Source organism: Bufo bufo, chromosome 1, assembly GCF_905171765.1.
Source record: "Bufo bufo chromosome 1, aBufBuf1.1, whole genome shotgun sequence".
NCBI lineage: Eukaryota > Metazoa > Chordata > Amphibia > Anura > Bufonidae > Bufo > Bufo bufo.
The window spans coordinates 799,711,781-799,729,828 of NC_053389.1; the positions used below are offsets into that span (position 1 = coordinate 799,711,781).

The following is an 18,048-nucleotide window of genomic DNA, read 5'->3' on the forward strand; positions in this document are numbered from 1 at the left end:
CTTGCAATAAATTTGAGTGTAGTGATAGTAGGAGTAATAGAGGAATTTTGCAGCAGAAATGATGTCCAGACCTTTAGATAAAGTTCAAACGTTTCTTTACTGAAGATAACTTGTATCCAAGCAGTGTACAGCTTTGGTCTCTGGTCCCAGCAGATTTTAGCAATGATTGGCAGGAAATGAATGCTTCTGCTTTAATGTTGGAGCTTGCAGGATAAGTTGTCTGCTTGGTAGTTCTGTAATTGTGACAGGAATTAATCTTCTGCACTTTTCTGTAACTTCTGCTGTATGGGGACAGACTAGCTGAGGAGGAATGGTTTCTCCTAGGTCTCTGGACTTAACTCACAGATGATTTCTCAGGGGTTGCTTTCTTCCTGGAACTCTGGAGATATTCTGTAGTTCTCTGCTTATTCATCCAGCTGAGGCTGCAGGTACTCAGACTGGGAATATGATCAAGTCTCAGCCAAGACAAGATCCTTGCTGTCTTCCTTATGCAGGGGATCTCCTGAACGCTATCACACAGCCTTCCCTGGCAGAGGGGAGGCTACATGTTGACTCTAACTTCCTTCTCCACCCATGCTGCAGGATGTGGGAACAGGAATATAAGGTACAATTTCTGTTCAGATATTTAACCCTCTAGCGCTGCAAAATCCCGGACACAAGTGAGCAGAAAGTCCACACAATGAAATAGAAGAAAATGGATTGCGCTGCAGGAGAGTATGCTAAAATGGTTAAAGTCCAAAAATTAAATATATTTTCTTTCTGTGGGAACAGCCCACTCTGCTCACAGAGGGGGAACTAAGCTGGAATAATCCATTCCAGCCTAGATTTGCTAAACTGGGACTAGTACCTTGCCAATGGAGTTGCTGTCACCTGCTGGTGAACCTGGAAAATTACAAGAACTATAGTATTTAACATGGTTTTAGATGCACATTTGTGAAGGACATAATGTAAATTACATCAGATGACAATATACAGGCTCTTAGAAGATAATAGCGGGGTAGAGGCGTGTAGTAACACAACTCTGGGGTGTTACACTAGCAACTTCCTGGCTCTGCTGCTGCCTCATGGGCAAGCTGCCACCCTCTTCTCCCAATGATGATGAAGCCCCTTCATCACCCGGCTCCCAAGTGCGATCAGCTACATCATCATCATCGAGTAGTGTCTACACATCACTGATGTCCTCCTCAACCGTCTCTGGGTCAGAAGCCTGACCGCTCATAACACCAGCTCCCACGCCACTCTCCTCATCACTACTTGCCCGCCTAGTGGTCTAGCTGCTGACTGTCTTCTAGTAGCTCATCCCTACTGTATATTGCAGCTGAGCCCACAGCATACAATACTTCTATTGCTGAGGGAACAGAAAAGGACAGAGGCAGGTTGAGGACAGGTGAGGGCACAGGGCCTGCTCCCGGGCCATGCCAACTAAAGGTTGTGTCTGACGAGCCCACTGACTCTTGGCTGGGGGTGTCTAATGTCACTTGCGACGAAGTCGAAGATCGAGTCGACCATTCAAGAACCGCTGGGTTGCTGGTCAAGACACAACCGCTAGCTGACACTGGGAGCTCAGGCCTCTCGAAGTGACCCTTGCTGCCACGGCCCCTTACTCTGCTGCGACCTCTGCCTGTGCAAGAAACATTTAGGCCTCTGCCACTCCCCTGTGCAGGGCCTGACACTTCTTTGTCTGACATACAGTTAGATTAACTAAATAAATAAAAAGGAAATTAAAACACCCCAAAAAAGTCAGTAATTTTCTCACTTCACCACACAACGGCTAATAAGCCCCTTTTTTACCACTAATACACACAAAAAAGGTCTTTAGAACATAAAACTGCACCGCTGAACGGCAAATAGGCCCATATTTTTTTCAACTTTTACACGCCACAGAAGGCTTTAGAACTAGTCATGATCAAGCATACTCGGCCGAACACTAGTTCGGCTCGAGCATCTCGATGCTTGGCACATGGCAGTATTTGGCCGAATACCGCATGTGATCGAGCGCAATGCTTGAGTCTCCGCCCCGCACGTTTCTTGGCTGCTACGCAGCCAATAATTGTGCGGATAAGTACTGCCCTTCACTGTAATGCCGTAGCCATGTTGGCTGCTGGCATTATAGTGATTGGCTGGCCGGAACGCGTCATCGGGTGCTATATTGCACCCAATGACGCATGTTCGGCTTATTCTTAGTCAGGGAGAGCTGTGCTGAGGAAGGGACAGACAGTGTAGGGAGTGATTTAAGAATATTTTTGCCACCAAAACTTTTCAGAGACCCAAAAGTCCTTTTAATGACTATTGTGTGTGGCAGCAGCAATTTATTTTTTTAGCGCAAACTGCGCTAAATAGCGTACAATAGTTAGGCCGCTGCAGACAGGTGTGGGAGCACTCTTTGGTGACCAGAACTACAGCCCAGTGAAGCTGAGTGTGTCCGAGGCCCTGATACTGTCCAGAGGAATGAGGATTGTTTTGAGGAACGCTGATGAGAGCTGAGGAGCAAATCATTATACACTGTGGTACCGCATGCTTGTTGGAGAAGCTTTTGTTCGGTTCACAGCCACCAGAGGAGGCAGTGCGGACCCAGGTCGGTAAGACTGATTGTGCACGCACCTCATTACAGTATTGGTGTTGAGAACCCTAGAGACTAAGACCAGGCCTGTAGTTAGTTAGATAGGATTTCTGTTTGTGTCAGGCCACAAGTGTTGCTGGCTGTTCATTGCCAGGACTCCACAATTTAAGGTGACAGTTCACATTGGAGAGTTGATAAACTCTGAGAGTTGATAAACGTGCTACAAGACTAGTTATGGGAGGGGAAAAACTGTAGAGCATTGTAAGCTGTTGTGCTGCACCGCAGGCTAGCCCATACCACACACCCATACAGTTGTTCTTGATCTTTTAGGGTAATAACAGTTAAGGCATGGCTGTTTAATTGTGCCCGCCAGTAGGTAAATTACTGCACTTTCCTCCGGCATCCATCGGAGGGCCTCAGCTTCTGGGCTGGGTGTATGTAAATTTGTGCTCATAGCTACGTTAAAGTAAAATACTGTTTTAGCAAAAGCTGTTGTTGGAGTTGCTTTCCTCATTTGTGACTTCGCTGTATCCTGTGAGCCCATCCCAGTACACAGCTTAGGCTACTTTCACACTCGCGTTTTGGCGGTCTAAAACAGATCAGTTTTGCCCTAATGAAAAAGGATCAGCTCAGAATGCCTAAGTTTGCCTGCGTTCCATCTCCATTCTGCTTTGGAGGTGGACACCAAAACGCTGCTGCTTGCAGCATTTTGGTGTCTGTCTGACGAAACTGAGCCAAACGGATTTCTATGACATAATCTGGCACAATAGAAAACTGATCCATCCTCCATTGACTTTCAATGGTGTTCAAGGCGGATCCGTCTTGGCTATGTTAAAGATAATACAAACGGATCCGTTCTGAACGGATGCAGGCGGTTGTATTATCTGAACGGATCCATCTGTGCAGATCCATGACGGATCCGCTCCAAACGCGAGTGTGAAAGTAGTCTTACAAGTTCATCAAAAATGACTCACAAGTCGTTCCTTCCCTAACACCTCTTTCCAGAAAAAAGGGACAGATTCTTGCAATTGGCTGAACTCCACAAAGTAAGCCTTTAAAGAGGACCTTTCATCGGTCCAAACATTGTGAACTAAGTATCATGACATATACACTCACCTAAAGAATTATTAGGAACACCATACTAATATGGTGTTGGACCCCCTTTTGCCTTCAGAACTGCCTTAATTCTACGTAGCATTGATTCAACAAGGTGCTGATAGCATTCTTTAGAAATGTTGGCCCATATTGATAGGATAGCATCTTGCAGTTGATGGAGATTTGAGGGATGCACATCCAGGGCACGAAGCTCCCGTTCCACCACATCCCAAAGATGCTCTATTGGGTTGAGATCTGGTGACTGTGGGGTCCATTTTAGTACAGTGAACTCATTGTCATGTTCAAGAAACCAATTTGAAATGATTCGAGCTTTGTGACATGGTGCATTATCCTGCTGGAAGTAGCCATCAGAGGATGGATACATGCTCTCATTCTGTTTACGCCAAATTTGGACTCTACCATTTGAATGTCTCAACAGAAATCGAGACTCATCAGACCAGGCAACATTTTTCCAGTCTTCAACAGTCCAATTTTGGTGAGCTCGTGCAAATTGTAGCCTCTTTTTCCTATTTGTAGTGGAGATGAGTGGTACCCGGTGGGGTCTTCTGCTGTTGTAGCCCATCCGCCTCAAGGTTGTGCGTGTTGTGGCTTCACAAATGCTTTGCTGCATACCTCGGTTGTAACGAGTGGTTATTTCAGTCAACGTTGCTCTTCTATCAGCTTGAATCAGTCGGCCCATTCTCCTCTGACCTCTAGCATCCACAAGGCATTTTCGCCCACAGGACTGCCGCATACTGGATGTTTTTCCCTTTTCACACCATTCTTTGTAAACCCTAGAAAAGGTTGTGCGTGAAAATCCCAGTAACTGAGCAGATTGTGAAATACTCAGACCGGCCCGTCTGGCACCAACAACCATGCCACGCTCTAAATTGCTTAAATCACCTTTCTTTCCCATTCTGACATTCAGTTTGGAGTTCAGGAGATTGTCTTGACCAGGACCACACCCCTAAATGCATTGAAGCAACTGCCATGTGGTTGGTTGACTAGATAATTGCATTAATGAGAAATAGAACAGGTGTTCCTAATAATTCTTTAGGTGAGTGTACATGACATAGAAGAATGGTGCCAACTGCTGGAGGGAGCTAAGTTCCCTATAGCCATCTATACTGGCCACACAAATCTTGAGTGCCCACAGACTAAATCCTCATCAAATACGGGGGACGATCTTGCTTTCTTGCTCTGGTTTCATTTTCACCTGTTGGCTAGCTGGAAAAAAAAATGCAGAGCGGATGCTCTTTCCAGATTCTTTGATTCCTCACATGCCTCCAAAGAGATGTCTACTCAGACAGCCCATTTAACTCAGAGAATTCCACCATATCTGTACTTTACTCCGGGAGTGCTCCACACTGTGCTTAATTGGCCAGCAAACTCTTCTGACCTAAATCCCATAGATAATCTATAGGGTATTGTCAAGAGAAAGATCAGAGACCCCAGACACAACAATGCAGACGAGCTGAAGGCGCTATCAAAGCAACCTGGGCTTCCATAACATCTCAGCAGTGTCACAGGCTGGTCACCTCCATGCCATGCCACATTGATGCAGTAATTATTGTAAAAGGAGCCCCGACCAAGTACTGAGTGCATAGACTGAACAGACGTTTCAGTAGGCCAACATTTCTGAATTGCCGCCGACTGCCTGCGCCTGCGCGATCATAAAGCTCCTGAGGGCAACAGCGCTCAGATTATGTCACTGGGCTCAGCGCATGCCCAGTGACACTTTTGAGGCTGTTGCCCTCAGGAGCTTTATGATCGTGCAGGCAGTTGGCGGCACTGCTCCTGCGCCACATTTCCGGCAGCAAACTCGAAGAATAATGGGGTGTATCTGGAAGGTTAAAGATGGCGTAGCAGAGGGGGCGGGCCGTTTGCCTCGGCTGTGGGAGGATATTTCTGGATCAGGAGGCGTGCTTGGGCTTCAAATTAAGGCGGGCTGGGCACTGCAGGGGGCGTTACTGGGCTCCAGAGATAAAAAAAAAACGGCCCTCTGGGCACCTTGAAGGTTCATTTGCATATCATAAAAAGAGCTTTTTTCAAAAATCAAAATGACAACACGAAATTAAGAAAGAAGACCACTGCAGGAAATAAGGTAGTTTGTTGAACATGGCAATGGTGACAGCTTAAAATGATAAAACCAGGTGACAGATTCCCTTTAAAGTTTGCTGACTCTGATATATTGGACAAATTGATGAACGACTTAATCTGGGGGAGGGGAAGGGTTAGGATTAAGCAAAAATATCTCTGTATATCGGAGAGAAGGGGTGGCCTTTCCCTTCCATTCCTCCAGGGATATTATATTGCAGCACAGATAAAGTGGTGTTTGGGAGGGGGGAGGGCAGAAAGCCAGGCCGCTTTGTTGTTGGGTATCCTCTCAAGGGATTTCCAGGGACCATATGGGGACATTTTTTCTGTCTTGGAGACTGGTCATTTGGACATGAGGAAAAAACAATGTTTGATTAGTGATACACTAAACAAGGTTTGGAATAAGATAAAAAAATTACTGGGTGAGACATTCCCTACTCATTTTACTCCACTTTGGCACAATTATAATTTAAAAGAATTTAAGTCAATTTTAGATTATAAATAGTGGAATTCACGCGGAATTAACCGCTTAACTCATATAATATCACATGGTAATATTATTCCCTTAGATGAATTAATAAAAGGTAGACCGTCCTTTGTAGATAGATATAGGTATGCACAAATTAGTCACGCATATATGAGCACTCAGGATAAAAGTTTATTGGCCATTAGGACAAGCCCCTTTTTGGATTATTGTTTTAGATTTAAGGATACTCAACTTACACTCTCTCAAATATATCATAAACTTCGGGACTGTTTGGGGGAAATAACCACATTTAAAAGTGAGGGAGGCTGGGAAGCTGAATTGGGCGAGGGGAACAGCTTGGAATGAGATATCGTATATCAAAACATAAAAAAAGTATTGATCTCTCAGAAATACAGATTGATACAGTTCAAGATTGTTCACTGCCTATACTACTCCCCCTCCTTCCTCGCCAAGATATACAAGGAAAGGAAGGACCTGTGCTGGAAATGTTCATCAGAAAATGCAGAGTTAAGTCACCTACTATGGGATTGTCTGGAAGTGTGGGGGTATTGGACTAGTATTTATGAGGAACTATATAAAAGATATAAGATCAAATTGAAGCGAAGTTTTACGCAGGCAATATTGGGTCTTTTCCCCCGCTCTGAGCTGACCCCCTACCAATTACGAGTTAGCATGGAAGGTTTTATGGTCGCAAAGGCCTTGATAATTAAACATTGGGGTACGAAGAATAGACAAAGAATAGTCCTAGTTTTTATGAATGGAGGGCTCGGCTAGACCCTATTGAGGCCTATAGAAGAATGGCAAGGAAATTGGAGTGATGGCTCCCCGAGTGGGCAGGCTCCCTTACTCGCTTCAGGCTCCCAAGATCCCTTATACTGGGAATTTTTGGAAACAGAAATCAAGGTAGATATTAAAATGTGGACGGACCCCGCAGCAGGGAAACAAAAGGGATGGGGTGAGTTAAAAGGAACAAGTGTATTAAGTTGTATAAAGTATATTTGTAAATTTTAACTGGTTGATATGAGAACTTGTATATTTGTTCCAGAAAATAATAAAGGATTATAAAAAAAAAAAAGATATAGAGGGACTCTGATTGTCTTGTCTCCACTCAGAAACTTACTTGTTTGGATCCTTCAGTGTAGACTCGGGGACATGCCTGGCTTTGGACTTTGCAGAGTCAAAGATACGGTAAGTAGCTGTTTAACTACACAATTATTTATTAAAAAATAAAAAAAGGTTATATTATGTATGCGCAACTATATTAAAGTCGGGACCCCAGCATATATACCCATCTTTGATATACTTGCTCATTTCACACGTTATGGACTCTGGATTTGGTCCTCCCTCCTCCCCCATCTAATAGGGGTATCGCACAGATGATGCTCCTGAGACACATTGCGCTCTATGTGGATTCTCTCGCAAGGTGTTAAAAGACCCTGCTTTATAAGGGCTTCATTTTGTTTATATCCCCACCTCCTTTCCCCCACTGTCCTCAATGCTTCCCTTTCCTCTGTGGGAAATAGGCTAGGATGGGCAGAGGACCTGAAAGGTGATAAAAGGTTTGATCATGGCTGACATAAAAATATGCACTTTTAACGTTAGGGGGTTGAATGTGCCGCCTAAGAGAACACAGATCTGTCAATTTCTTACAAAACAAAAGGTGAATATTGTCCTCCTGCAAAAAAAAACATTTTAAACAAGGGCATATTCCACGGTTATCTCATATGGTATTTAATCAATGGATTCACAGCACCTCTTCATCAGTGTCAATAGCGATACATAAAAATACTTCTTTGGTGGTGCATTCAGCTCTCTCAGATGATGAGGGCTGCTATTTGTTTATAAAGGGGAAACTGGGAACGCAAATCATAACAGTGGGAAATATGTATGCCCCAAACGTCACTCAAGTTTATTGGATTAAGAACACATTATCCATATTCCAGGAATTCGCCGAAGGGGTGATAGTTGTGGGACGGGATGTAATTGTGGCTTTAGACCCCACGATAGATACATCGGGAGGTTCGTCATCGGTTTCTCAAACCGCTTTACGAAAAATCGAAATACAATTGGCTAGTGCAGAGCTTGTAGATGTCTGGAGAGCACCACACCCCACAACTAAAGATTATGCCTTCTACTCGGTGGCTCATACTTCCTACCAAAGGTTGGACTACTTATTTTCACCCCCACAATTGCTTTCCAAGTGCTCCCAGTCATCTATAGGCAATATACTGCTATCAGATCATGCCCCGGTATTTATGGAGTTTAGAGTGGTGTCCCTCCCCAAAACCCAATTTATATGGAGACTAGATGAAACATTGCTAAGTAATCAGGAACATGTGAAAGAAATACAAAAACATATAGAGGAATACTTCTCCTTCAACGAGGGGGGAGCAGTGCGACCTGGCCTAGTCTGGGAAGCGCATAAAGCAGTTGTCAGTGGGCACCTTATCTCCCTGGGCTCTTACCTTAAAAAACAAAGGGAAGCTAACATTATCACTCTACAGAGACAAATACAGGACATGGAAACGCTCCATAAAAACATATTAATCCAGGGGTGCTAGAATGCCTCAACCAGCTACGATCAGAACTAAAAAATATTCTGAATTACAAGACAGCTAAACTATACCTGTCTGCTAAATATAAATACTATGCCCATGGAGATAAGGCCTCAAAATTAATGATGGCCATGTTGAAAAAACATAAGACGCGTTCATATATCCATTCCATTAAAAATGTTTCTTCCCAGACATCAATGTCCACTGACAAAATTGCTGCAAGATTCAGTGAGTATTACCACTCACTATACAACTTTAGAAAGCAACTGGGCCCCCAGGAAACTACTGAGATGGAAAAAAATATAACAATGGCTCTTGAATCTTTGCCTTCCCTCCCTTACATCTAAGCAGACTACAACCCTTACTCAACCCTTTTCTTTGCAAGAGGTTTAAACAAACCCTTGCCCATAAATGCCCGGGACCAGATGGATTTACTATAGCACATTCTCAACGCTGCTTTTACCCAGATTTCTGTCAGTCTGCAATAAGACGTTAACTAACAATACATTGCCAACTCGAATGCTACAGTCAGGTCCATAAATATTGGGACATCAACACAATTCTAACATTTTTGGCTCTATACACCACCACAAAGGATTTGAAATGAAACAAACAAGATGTGCTTTAACTGCAGACTGTCAGCTTTATTTGAGGGTATTTACATCCAAATAAGATGAACGGTGCAGGAATTACAACAGTTTGCATATGTGCCTCCCACTTGTTAAGGGACCAAAAGTAATGGGACAGAATAATAATCATAAATCAAATTTTCACTTTTTAATACTTGGTTGCAAATCCTTTGCAGTCAATTACAGCCTGAAGTCTGTAATGCATAGGCATCACCAGACGCTGGGTTTCATCCCTGGTGATGCTGTGCCAGGCCTCTACTGCAACTGTCTTCAGTTCCTGCTTGTTCTTGGGGCATTTTCCCTTCAGTTTTGTCTTCAGCAAGTGAAATGCATGCTCAATCGGATTCAGGTCCGGTGATTGACTTTGCCATTGCATAACATTCCACTTCTTTCCCTTAAAAAACTCTTTGGTTGCTTTTGCAGTATGCTTTGGGTCATTGTCCATCTGCACTGTGAAGCGCCGTCCAATGAGTTCTGAAGCATTTGGCTGAATATGAGCAGATACTATTGCCCGAAACACTTCAGAATTCATCCTGCTGCTTTTGTCAGCAGTCACATCATCAATAAATACAAGAGAACCAGTTTCATTAGCAGCCATACATTCCCACGCCATGACACTACCACCACCATGCTTCACTGATGAGGTGGTATGCTTAGGATCATGAGCAGTTCCTTTCCTTCTCCATACTCTTCTCTTCCCATTACTCTGGTACAAGTTGATCTTGGTCTCATCTGTCCATAGGATGTTGTTCCAGAACTGTGAAGGCTTTTTTAGATGTCGTTTGGCAAACACTAATCTGGAATTCCTGTTTTTGAGGCTCACCAATGGTTTACATCTTGTGGTGAATCCTCTGTATTCACTCTGGTGAAGTCTTCTCTTGATTATTGACTTTGACACACATACACCTACCTCCTGGAGAGCATACTTGATCTGGCCAATTGTTGTGAAGGGTGTTTTCTTCACCAGGGAAAGAATTCTTTGGTCATCCACCACAGTTGTTTTCCGTGGTCTTCCGGGTCTTTTGGTGTTGCTGAGCTCACCGCTGCGTTCCTTCTTTTTAAGAATGTTCCAAACAGTTGTTTTGGCCACGCCTAATGTTTTTGCTATCTCTCTGATGGGTTTGTTTTGTTTTTTCAGCCTAATAATGGCTTGCTTCACTGATAGTGACAGCTCTTTGGATCTCATCTTGAGAGTTGACAGCAACAGATTCCAAATGCAAATAGCACACTTGAAATGAACTCTGGGCCTTTTATCTGCTCATTGTAATTGGGATAATGAGGAAATAACACAGACCTGGCCATGGAAAAGCAGAGAAGCCAATTGTCCCATTACTTTTGGCCCTTTAACAAGTGGGAGGCACATATGCAAACTATTATAATTCCTACATCGTTCACCTGATTTGGATGTAAATACCCTCAAATTAACCACCTCAGGACCGCCGTACGCAGGATTGCGTCTTTGCGGCGGTCCTGTTACTCTGGGTGGACACGCATGCGCCGTCGGACTCAAGCACGATCCTGTAACTGAATGAGGAAGAGAAGACAGGCAGGCATCGGGGACGGTGCATGCGCGATTCAGTTACAGGATCGCGCTTGAGTCAGACGGCGCATGCGCCGCCTGTACAAGCGCGGTCCCGGCGACTGAGCCGGGTGTCAATTAGACTGCATAGAGGCGGGGTTAGGTCAGGGGAGTTACAGCCTGGAGTGAGGGAAGGGCTACCCCCTTGACTTCTACCGTGACTTGTGGAGCTGGAGAAGAGTACTTTATAAAGTGATTTTTCCATGCATATACATGCCAGAAAAGCGGGACAAGACCGTGTGCTAACACAATGAGGATGATCTATAAGGTACTTTTGATAGTTTATTAAGTGAAATCCAGGTGAAAGGTTCGCTTTAAGCTAGGGGGGCTGAGGTGGTTAAAGCTGGCAGTCTGCAGTTAAAGCACATCTTGTTCGTTTCATTTCAAATGCATTGTGGTGGTGTATAGAGCCAAAAATATTAGAATTGTGTCGATGTCCCAATATTTATGGACCTAACTGTATGTGCTTTAATCACTATCCTGCCGAAAGAGGGAAAAGATGCTACGTCCTGTGCCAGCTACACACCTATCTCTTTATTGAACGCCGACTTAAAGCTTTATGCAAAAATGCTAGCACTTAGACTCCAAAAATACCTACCGCAACTTATACATGCGGAACAGGTGGGTTTTGTGGCTGGCCGGGAGGGAAGGATGAACACAACTCGATTAGTGAGCCTTATCTAATTTGCCAGGAGACACTGAACACCATTTGTTCTCCTTGGAACGGATGCCGAAAAGGCTTTCGACCGGATAGATTGGTTATTTATGCAGAAAACCCTACTCAAATTTGGAATACCCACACAATTTATTAAGGCCATTATGGCTATGTACGACAACCCCTCCACTCCAGTGATGGTAAATGGGACGTTATCCTCACCATTTTCGATAAGAAACGGCAATAGGCAAGGCTGCCCCCTTTCCCCTTTGCTGTTTATCATGACAGTTGAGTGCCTCTTCCAGGCAATACGCCAGGATGAAAAAATTGAGGGTCTGATGCTAAAAGGGCCATATCACCAACTAGCAGTATTTGCTGATGACTTATTAGTTATAATTACTAACCCGGAAGAGGCTTCCCAGCTATCCACTCGCTTTTTCAACAGTTTGGGGAACTATCAAATTTTTTGATCAGCCCCAACAAGTCACAAGTTCTAAATGTCACTTTAAGCCAGCAAACACAATTATTCCTAGTACAACATACCCCATATAACTGGTCTTTGAAGGTAATCAAATTCTTAGGAGTTAACGTAACTGCACACCCCAGAGATTTATACAAATAAGATTTCCAGACTTTACCGCAAATTATCAAAAATACGATGGGAGATCTCGTTCACGTCTTGGCTCGGGAGACGCACGCTAATAAAATCTGTTCTAGTACCTAAAATATTATATTACATGCAAACTTTACCAATTTCTCTCCCAAGGTCTTTCTTCACACAAATAAGACAACACCTCTCTTCATTTCTTTGGAAAAAGGCTCGCCCACGCCTTTCTCACCACACACTAATCCAGACAAATGGAACAGGGGGTATAGGCCTCCCAGATTTGATATTACATTATAGAGTGATCCATGGAATGAGAAGCTTAGAATGGCTTAGGGCCACGAATGACAGGTTAGACATACAAGCTGAAGCAGGGGGGGTTGGGACCCCCTCTGCGAAGATACTTATTTACATCACTAAAAGAATCGATCAAACACGCTAATACATTGAGCAATATGACGACAACTACTAACAAGATATGACATAATTACAGTGCCTTGCAAAAGTATTCACCGCCCTTGACTTTTTTGTATTTTGGTGCCTCACATGGATTGTTTGAGGATTTGCATCATTTAATTTACAGAACATGCCCACAACTTTGAAGGTGTTATATATTTTTTTTTATTGTGAAGCAAACAACAAATAGGACAAAATAACAGAAAAAGTCAATGTGCAGAACTATTCACCCCCCTAAAGTCAATACTTTGTAGAGCCGCCTTTTGCAGCAATCACAGCTCCAAGTCGCTTTGGATAAGTCTCTATGAGCTTGCCACATCTTACCACTGGGATTTTTGCCCATTCCTCCTTGCAAGATTGCTCCAGCCCCTTCAAGTTGGATGGTTTGCTCTTGTGAACAGCAATCTTTAAGTCTGACCACAGATTTTCTATTGGATTGAGATCTGGGCTTTGACTAGGCCATTCCAACACATTTACATGTTTCCCCTTAAACCACTCAAGTGTTGCTTTAGCTGTGTGTTTGGGGTCATTGTCCTGCTGGAAGGTGAACCTCCATCCTAGCCTCATATCACACACTGAGTGGTACAGGTTTTGCTTAAGAATATCCCTGTATTTAGCACCATCCATCTTTCTCTCCACTCTGACCAGTTTCCCAGTGCCGGCTGCTGAAAAACATCCTCCAGCATGATGCTGCCACCACCATGTTTCACTGTGGGGATGGTGTTCTTTGGGTGATGTGATATGTTGGGTTTTCGCCAGACATAGCGTTTTCTTTGATGGCCGAAAAGTTCAATTTTAGTCTCATCAGACCAGAGCACCTTCCTCCATACATTTTGGGAGTCTCCCACGTGCCTTTTTGTTTTTAGCTGAAAGTAATGGCTTTCTTCTGTCCACTCTGCCATAAAGCCCAACTCTATGGAGCGTACGGCTTATTGTCGTCTTATGTACAGATACTCCAGTCTCTGCTGTGGAACTCTGAAGCTCCTCCAGGTTTACCTTAGGTCTCTGTGCTGCCTCTCTGATTTATGCCCTCCTACCTCGTTCTTGAGTTTTGGTGGGCGGCTCTCTCTTGGCAGGTTTTCTGTTGTGCCATGTTTTTTCCATTTTGTTATGATAGATTTGATGGTGCTCCTGGGGATCATCAAAGATTTGGATATTTTTTTATAACCTAACCCTGACTTGTACTTCTCAACAACATTGTCCCTTACTTGTTTGGAGAGTTCCTTGGTCTTCAAGGCAGTGTTTGGTTGGTGAAGCCTCTTGCTTAGGTGTTGCAGCCTCTGGGGCCTTTCAAAAAAGGTGTGTATATGTAATGACAGATCATGTAACACTTAGATTGCACACATGTGACATAATTTCACTAATTATGTGACTTCTGAAGGTAATTGGTTGCACCAGAGCTTTTTATGGGCATCCTAACATAGGGGGTGAATACATACACACATGCCAATTTTCTGTTTTCTATTTCTAAACAATAGTTTTATTTATATATTTTTCTCATTTCACTTCACCAACTTAGACTATTGTGTTCTGATCCATCACATAAAATTCAGATTAACAAAACATTGAACTTAAGGCTGTAATGTAAAAAAATACGAAAAAAGTCAAGGGGGTGAATACTTTTGTAAGGCACTGTAACTGTCCAAAAACTTACTTTCCTCAACTCAGTTGCCACCAATAAAACAAGTAAGAGATGTCTTTGTAACGGGGTGCCGAAGGCGCGCTCGGTCTCCCATCAGCCGCAGACCTGCTGCTTAGCTCCGGGAGCGAGGATCTGTGTTTGACCTCGTTCCCAGGGCGGCTTTGCTAGCTGGGAGGCTCCCTGCTCCTAGGTCTGCCTTGAGCGCCGAGCTGATCACTCGGTGCTCGACTGGTCGGTCTGTCGGTCATCTGACGCTGGCCACATCACATGACCCTCACTCCCCACTATAAATACAGGCAGCCTGCTGGCCACAGGTTGCCTGTTAATTTAGGTTCCTGGCGTTTGTTTGATACCTGTATACTTATCTGATCCTGTTCCCTGACGATCCTTTGCCTGCTCCTCCTGTACTGCGCATCCCTCCTGGTATTTTGATCTCGGCTTCCACCTGACGATTCTTTGCGGACTCCTTTGGTACTTCTCGACTCTCCTGGTATTTATGACCCCGGCTTCTCCTGACCATTCTTTGCTTATCCCTTTGGACTGCGTTGTCCTCTTGGTTTTGACCCGGTCCGTTCACTAGCCGTTATTTGTCTTGTCTGTCCTTTCTGCACGTATCCTAAGTTAGGGACTGCCGTCCAGTTGTCACCTGTCATCAGGACTCATGAGGCAAGTAGGCAGGGCCAGGGGTGAGGGTGGAGCGCAGTGGTCACTTTCCCCCCCCTGTGTGTGTGTGTGTACGTGACCGTTACAGTCTTATGGAATTCATCTCCGGCTTTTCAAGCCACATTATCCAAAGATTGTGGGAACTTAACAGTTCCGTTGGTGGACTTATTAGATTCAACAGGCTCTCTCCAAGAGCAGTGGGAAGAACACCCAAAATTGCACACACTTACTTTCCTACAAAAATATCACCTTAAGAGTCAGATAGAGATGGGGATAACTACAACACACGCTGCTAATACGAGATTTGAAATCATGGTACTATCAAGCAACATGCCCAAAAAAATAATCACTTTGACTTTGTCAGCCAATGGGAGAGGGATTTGGGTGCTGCTTTCTCAACTAAAGAAAAAAAATGGCTTTTAGCATCTGCCTCGAAAGTGCCACGTTGTGTAAAATTACAAGAGAACTTGTATAAATTAATTACAAGATGGTATTATACGCCACAAAAACTTCATTCACTTTTTCTAGAATGACACCCTAAGGCCTCTTTCAGACGGGCGTTGCGGGAAAAGGTGCGGGTACGTTGGGGGAACATACACGATTTTTCCGCGCGAGTGCAAAACATCGTAATGCGTTTTGCACGCGCGTGAGAAAAATCGCGCATGTTTGGTACCCAAACCCGAACTTCTTCACAGAAGTTCGGGCTTGGGATCGGTGTTCTGTAGATTGTATTATTTTCCCTTATAACATGGTTATAAGGGAAAATAATAGCATTCTGAATACAGAATGCATAGTAAAATATCGCTGGAGGGGTTAAAAAAATAAATAAATAATTAAACTCACCTTAGTCCACTTGCTCACGCAGCCCGGCTTCTCTTCTGTCTCCTTCTTTGATGATTGCCGAAACAGGACCTGTGGTGATGTCACTCCGGTCATCACATGGTCCATCACATGATCCATCACCATGGTAAAAGATCATGTGATGGATCATGTGATGACCGGAGTGACGTCACCACAGGTCCTGTTTCGGCAATCATCAAAGAAGGAGACAGAAGAGAAGCCGGGCTGCGCGAGCAAGTGGACTAAGGTGAGTTTAATTTTTAATTTTTTTTAACCCCTCCAGCGCTATTTTACTATGCATTCTGTATTCAGAATGCTATTATTTTCCCTTATAACCATGTTATAAGGGAAAATAATAATGATCGGGTCTCCATCCCGATCGTCTCCTAGCAACCGTGCGTGAAAATCGCACCGCATCCGCACTTGCTTACGGATGCTTGCGATTTTCACGCAACCCCATTCATTTCTATGGGGCCTGCGTTACGTGAAAAACGCACAAAATAGAGCATGCTGCGATTTTCACGCAACACACAAGTGATGAGTGAAAATCAGCGCTCATGTCAACAGCCCCATAGAAATGAATGGGTCGGGATTCAGTGCGGGTGCAATGCGTTCAACTCACGCATCGCATCCGCGCGGAATACTCGCCCGTGTGAAAGAGGCCTAACTGTTGGAGATGTCGTAATGAAATAGGAACACTTTTTCATATATGGTGGCAATGCCCGGCCATAACAAACTTCTGGCGACAAATCTGCACTACCCTCACAAACGTGAGCAAAACTACGATAACACCGGCAGCAAAAAGTTGCCTGCTAGGTCTACTGGGAGATATAAATTGTAATAAACAAATGAAGTCTTTACTTTCTCTATTGCTGGCAGCAGCAAGGGTGTTAATTGCTTCCAAATGGAAATCTAGAGAAGCCCCAGCATACTCCCATTGGCTGCTAACATGTGATAACATATATAGAATGGAACAGATCGCAAGTTGGGAAATGAGAACAACTCAAAGTTTTCAGTCCACATGGTTGCCCTGGAAGACCTTCAGAAAATTCAATCACCTCATCCCCATCCCTCTTCCATAAAACTTTCCTTTCACCCCTGCCCTCCCAGTTATGGTTTTTGGTACTGTTTTGTGATTGTACAAGGATGTTATAAGGAAATGTCTGTACCATACTTCTTTTCTGTACATTGTTAAACTGCAATAGTAACAGACAGATGTAACATGTAATTTGGATTTTTTTCATCAATAAAAAGTTTGAAAAAAATCAAAAAAATAATACCAGCTCCTGCAGTGGGAGACTGCCTGACCATTCAGGAAGTCCATCATTTCTGCTTATTCATGCATCGCTGGTTGGGTTCTTCCATCCTGTGTTCAACTCAGCAACAACTTCAATGCTGCTACATCATCAGCTCTGCAACAACTTCATTTCTGCTCCACCAGCAACTCATCAGCTCCTGCAGCTCTTTTACATCACTAACTCTGCATTTCCATTGGCTCCACTACATCACCAACTTATCCATAGCTTCCACATCAACTAAGCAACATTGTCTGCTCTATATATGCTATATCACCGACTCTGCATAATCTCCGACCTGCTACATTAAATTATCTATAACTTCAGCCGTGCTACTCCCTCAACTATGCAAATCTTCATCTGATGTACATATGCTATACCACCGGATGCATAATCTCTGGCTTGATACATCAACAACTCTGCTACATCAATAGTTTCACTATGTCACTAGCTCATTTACTTTTCCAGTTATGCTGTGCCTCTGTCTCTGCACCATGTGTTCTTCTGCCCCGATGCCCCAGTGCCACCTGTGCCAAGATATCTGCAGAAAAGCAAAGATAACATATGATATCTGAGCATACTCAGACGGTTGAAAAAAGACACAGGTCCAACAAATCCAACCTAAAATCCTACAGTGTTGATCCAGAAGAAGCCCAAATTCTTTTTTTAGGCCAATTGCCACATTTTATGGGAGAAATCTCCTTCCCAACGCCAAATCTGCCATTCAGAATAAATTACTGGATTAATGCCCTATCTCTAGAAATTTATTACCCATAACCTGCAATATTCTGCCTTCAAGAAAGGCATCCAGGTCCTTCATGAAGTCGTGGAATAGATCAACCATCACAACTTAACTTCCTCAGTGAACAGTGAGGTCTATAGTCTCACAGC

At 43.8% G+C, this 18,048-nt stretch overlaps 1 long non-coding RNA gene across 1 annotated transcript; it reads right to left on the bottom strand.

The window, feature by feature from the left end:
* Positions 1 to 602: 602 nt before the first annotated feature.
* Positions 603 to 17,516, bottom strand: LOC120986512. The gene is made up of 3 exons (XR_005775691.1): positions 17,503 to 17,516; positions 7,727 to 7,730; positions 603 to 759 (listed from the first exon to the last, which is right to left on the bottom strand). It is a non-coding gene; the product is annotated as an uncharacterized LOC120986512 (long non-coding RNA).
* Between the last annotated feature and the right edge of the window lie 532 nt (positions 17,517 to 18,048).